This window comes from Amphimedon queenslandica, unplaced genomic scaffold, assembly GCF_000090795.2.
Source record: "Amphimedon queenslandica unplaced genomic scaffold, v1.1 AMPQUscaffold_13498, whole genome shotgun sequence".
In the NCBI taxonomy this organism is placed as follows: Eukaryota; Metazoa; Porifera; class Demospongiae; order Haplosclerida; family Niphatidae; genus Amphimedon; species Amphimedon queenslandica.
This window is the reverse complement of record NW_003546266.1, coordinates 12,946-18,518: the sequence shown is the minus strand read 5'-3', so window position 1 is coordinate 18,518 and position 5,573 is coordinate 12,946. Positions and strand designations below refer to the sequence as shown.

General features: G+C 37.8%; 1 long non-coding RNA gene across 2 annotated transcripts; it reads left to right on the top strand.

Annotated features, from left to right (window-relative positions):
• The first annotated feature begins 4,046 nt into the window (after positions 1-4,046).
• On the top strand, positions 4,047-4,422 carry LOC109580302 (uncharacterized). 2 transcript variants are annotated; one of them, XR_002184159.1, is made up of 2 exons: positions 4,047-4,164; positions 4,218-4,422. It is a non-coding gene; the product is annotated as an uncharacterized LOC109580302 (long non-coding RNA). The 2 variants fall into 2 exon arrangements; XR_002184158.1 differs by having other exon boundaries at positions 4,203-4,422.
• Positions 4,423-5,573: the final 1,151 nt, after the last annotated feature.

The following is a 5,573-nucleotide window of genomic DNA, read 5'->3' as shown; positions in this document are numbered from 1 at the left end:
TGGCAACTAATAAAATATTATAAATATTATAAAAAAATCGACACAAACAAGAACATAAAAAATTTAAAAAAGGTTAAGTAGGATTCTGAACGACCAACAAAAATGCGAAATGAAAATCCTACTCGTTACGCAAATTCCACTCTACATTGCAAGGTGATGCATAATTCTTATATAATAACATTGAAAGTACAATGTAGAGTAGAATTTGCATCACGAGTAGGATTTTTACTTCATATTTTAGTTGGTCGTTCAGAATCCTTAACCATTTTTTTAATTTTTTATTTTAAAATAATAAAAGTGATGCTAATATTTGTCACTATTTAAAATTTATATTTTATATTACTTTAGCCTACAGGTAATGCTGCGTGTGCAAGTTATGACTCTGATGCTAGTACTGTGAAAGAAACAGTGAAGAAAAGACAGTGATACTGAAAGGGAGTTGAGCAACCACCTCGTATTCTGAAACAGAAAGAAGGGGCTTGGGTCACTGTATCATTGGAAAGAGCAATTTCTTGTTTTGATAAGGATTGAGAGAGAGATAGGGATGTGGATAACATTTTTTGTCAATTTGTGGCTTCGAGTTAAGGGTGATTCAAAATGAAAGTGACAAACTTCAAAATTAGAAAATAAGCTCGATTCTTTATGTAATTGACAGTACACCTTCACCATCAAGGCTCCAACCTACGCAAATTTATCATTATACTGGTCCTACTGGAGGTGGTTCAATGCCATGTGTATGCCCTACTTAACCATCATATTCAAACAGAAGCTTTGACAACAGTGGTATTGAAGACAATAATTAATACAATGCAGTGCTTTAAAAGAACACTTCATTTAAGACCTTTTCACACTCGAACAAATAATGCGCATTAATCATGTTCATACTAGAGTGGTTTTGAATTAATGTCTCACTTCACCTCCTGAGTTGGATTGCTATGAAGTGATGCGCTTCAATCAATGTAATCCAATGGCAACAAGAACACAAAATGGTACGTAATCCAGCTGCTAGTGTGAACCAGAACAATGTGCATAGTTTTAGCTATATCAACATAGTGCATCAAAGCACTTAAAAATTGTGCCAGTGTGAAATGGCCTTTAATGTTAAACATGTTTCTATTTTAATTTTGCCAATTGTTTGAGTTGGAAGTCGATACAAGTATTATAGGCTTGAAAAGCTTTCTCCCAGAGGTAAAGTACAACATAGGCTGAACAATAATTAACTATAGATTTATATACCTATTGCGAAAAACCTCAAAGTCAATGCAAGCCTTTCTACAGCTGGAATGGCTTTACATAAATGGGTGTCCCTACAAAGCCCAACATACACTACATTTATCAATGTTGCTTTCAACATTTGCATAGCTTTTAATCATGCTTCTATGTGCTCAAACAACATGTTACCTTGAATAGAAAGCCTTTTTGTTTCTTTCAACAAGGTTTAATGAAAGATCAAAGACTGGCAACATGTTGCCTGTAGTGTATGTTGGGCTTTAGTTATTTTTGTGTCAACCAATGCCTGTATTGTGTCAAAAGATACAACATCCATTCGTAGAAAAAGCCTGTACCTATCTTGATGACCAATCTGGAGTTATGGTGATAGGCTCCAGGAGCAGACTGATTTTAAGTCCAGACCTTTCCCATACAGTTCTGTTCCTTCGCTTTGTATGCCTTCTGGCTATTATGATGGCTATTACATCAGCACAAAGAGCTCTATTTGACACCATTTTTATTGAGTGGATTAACATTTTATTATTAACTGATAAAGCAACTCAACATCAGTAGTGTGTGTACTTTCAACATGCAAAATGTTGCCCAGATGCTGAAAGCAACATCATATTGCCTGTAGTGTATGTTTGGCTAAATGCATGTTTAAGCACAACATCTACAATGGCAACTTTGTGGTTACTTTGATGTATGTCATCTTTGTTGCCAAAAGTGGAACAATGACTTTTGGCAACAAAATTTCCGTTAATTTCAACCTTGTGGATGTTGGTCTTTAAAGCATAACCAATGGGAACAGAGTAATGGATAGTGGTGGTGTTTGCTGTCAGTTAGTTTCATCGGCATTTAACACCATTGCCAATGGTCATTTTCATATCTTTGATGACCATCCAACTCGAGTGAGGCCAGCCATAAAACCAAGAAAAATATTTCAGGGTTTTTGAAGAATCTTGGCAAGACCATTGCTCACTATAATGGATAACTGTGGCTTTACCTTTTCTCTCTCCACCTCTTTTTCATTTCCTTATTGATAAGGATGACATTGCCATCACATTGTTGGAGGATGTAGGTGTTTCTGGAGAGTTATTACTTGTCATTAAAAGGTGAATTGTTTCTTTGTTATGCAATTTTTGTTAATAACTTCCTGTCATTACTGTACTATTAATTTAAATTTGTGATTGTTCAATGAAAGATAAACGCAAGTATTATTATGAAAATAAAATCTAACTGCTCTGAAGATAAATTGGTTGTTGATCACTTGCGGAGTAGAAATCCTGCTTGTAAAAAGAGATCTTGTAGTTTCCTCTGGAGTTCTATTGCTTTTTCCATTGAATCTGCTCCAGTGAGTGCATCATCCACGTAGAGGAATTTTCAACTACCTTTGAGGCATGTGAATGAGTGAGAGCATGATCAACAGCATTCTGTTGGACACACATATTAGCTATAAATAATGAGGCAGACACTCCAAAAGTCACACGTGTCATTCTGTAGTCCTTCAGGGGGTCCTTAGGACACTTTCTCCAAACAAATCTATGGTAATCTTGATTTGTATCTGTTAATCTTACTGCTCTGTACATTTGACTAACATCTGCAACTGAAGCTACACAATGTGAGCGAAATCGTAGCCGTACATCAATCAATGGAGGATGGACAGTAGGTCCAACCAACAATGTGTCATTTAGTGAAACTCCAGTGAAAGATTTGGCTGATGCGTCGAAAACAGCTCTGATTTTTGTGGTAGTACTGGTTTCCTTACACACAGTGTGCATAGGGAGGTAAAACACTTCATTAGGAGGTTTGTCCAAATCAGCTCAGAAACCAGCTCTGCATGATCATGCTCAAAGTACTTGGACATAACCTCTGTTACCTCATGAAAATATGCCTTAGCATTGAGAGAACGTTCTATGCTCAGAAATCTTCTAACAGCTGCTGAACGTATAGGCTTGGCTTCCTTCTTAATAGGTAAGAGTACTACAAATCTGTCATCTTCAGAAAAATAATGCTGTGTATCAAAGTAGTGCACAGAAAGTCACTCATCAGTAGACATAGAAGACATTGTAGCTGAACTCTCTTCAATCTCCCAGAATTTGTGATTGGACAGATGCATGATGAGTGACAAAACATGCATCAGAATTGTTATTACCAAATACATTACCATCAAGTACCTAGCCTAGCTCTGTCTGAAAGGCTAAGGGAGATCCTGGAGGTCCCTGCCGCCGACTATGACGCATTACTTGTACAAATATCTTTATACCCAATAGATCAACTCTACCAGGCTGCAAATATTGCGGGTCAGTTAGAGACAAGTCATTCAAATATAACAAAGCTTGGTTATGGGGATAGGAGCTGAAGGTAAGTCTCATGTTACACGGGGAACTATTACTGCCTTGACATTAAACTTGTTGTGATTGGAAGAGATAGGGGAAATGGCAAATGAAGTGATTGGTTGCTGAGTTGACCTTCTGGGGAATCAAGCAATGCCTGATATCATGGCATTCTGCTTTGTGAGCCCAGTGGCTACCTTCTTAGAGATAAATGATGCTGAAGAGGCACAACCTAACAGAGCACGTGCGTCTATGTGTGAGCCATTATGCCCATGTTTTCTTACAATACATGTCGTCAGCAATGCATTAGACTTGAGGTCCAAGGCTGTGTGATCAGTGATGGGTGCCACAAAAGCTTGTGACTGTGGGGTGACACTACCGGTCTCTTTGTGAATCAGAGTATGATGCGGTTTTTGGCAATGCTTACCGCCATGAGCAGACTTACAATTGTATGCTACATGACTAGGTCTGAAGCAGTTAATACATAATTTCAAAGATATTAGAGTACATAGGGATTGGAAACGGGCCGTAGCAACAGGAAAATGCTAGTTGATAGTACCGTAAATAATTTCTCTAAATACTCGTATGTAAAATTAAAAATGGCTGAAAGTTGAAGCAGGTAAGCAAGCTTCTCAGGTGGTTTATTGTTGCATAAAGTCTTATTTTGTGCAGGTAACCCTTCAATAATGTTTAGAGACTTTCTTCTTGTTTGCCCAAGCTGTCTGCTGTAGCAATGTATCTGTTTGCAGTTTAAATTCAGTGTTTTATGAATTAGCAATCATTATTGATCACATTTACTATATTTAGTTCTATTTTTTGTTTTGTACAACCTATTGAATAGAAATGGTGTTGGCGACCTCCGGTGTGTTCTAAGCAATACAATGGTGTGATAGCTAATGTCACAGACCCTTTGGTTTTTATGTTAAGGGTACAAAACAAACCTCTCAAACTAATCAGTAAATCTATTGTTACAGAAAGATGAACCGTATTTCCAAACGAAACATAGTGGGCGACCTCCACATTATGAATCTCTATTGAGTGGTTGAATAAGTTATTGTTTTCTGTCTAACACTACTGAGATAAGGGTACAAAACAAAATGTCATTCTAAGCATTCTCATTCCAAAGCAAATATTCAGTGTAAATGATGATGCTAGCAACATAAAAATTAGTCTGGGGATAGATGCCGGTCTCCTCTGCTTCCTTTGATATAAATAATGACGTATAGTGACACCACTGCTGGAATGACAGGTCTCAAAAAGACAGCTCTTGCTCAAAGACAGCCTCCGTTGCTAGGCGTTGCTAGATGCAAATGTCAACTAGCATCTGTATCCTAGCAATGTATACGGAGATGCCCCGTTTCCAATCCCTCTGTACTCTAATATCTATGATAATTTATTAGATTTTAGTACTGATAACATTTGATCATGATCAAAAGATTTAAACTTCGTACATGTATACAATGGGTGACTCACAGATTTACAGACCAGACACTTAATTACATCAGTAGTAGTGGTATGAGTCATAACAGGTCTAGTACCAGTCTTCTTGTTGGCTGGAACATTAAGCTTCTTTGACTCTGGGTTGGATGTCTCAGCAGCTTGTGCACGAAGGTTGATGAAGTGCAATATCTCCCGATAATGGTGTACAGCCACAGTCCTCTGTGTGTGTTTCAGCCACTCAAAGAGAGTGTTCTGATCTAACTTTAGCTCAATAACAGATATGGAAAATGGTCCCGAGGGATCATACTCCATTGACTTCAGAGCTCTGAGATGTTGTTGTAAAGTGTCATGGAGTTTGCGAACCTCCTTACCACTACCATCCTTGAAAAAAGGTGTGTTGAGTATTTCCTTTACGTAAGTCTGATGGATGATTCTTAGATGGTCATATCTTGCTCGAAGACTGCTAACAGCTCCAGGATAGTGCTCACCAGAATGTGATAAGCCTTCAATCGCTTGCTTAGCATAACCATCCTTTAAGGCCAGCTAAAGCTTCTCTGCATCAGCAAGATTTGAGCGGTAATGGACAGA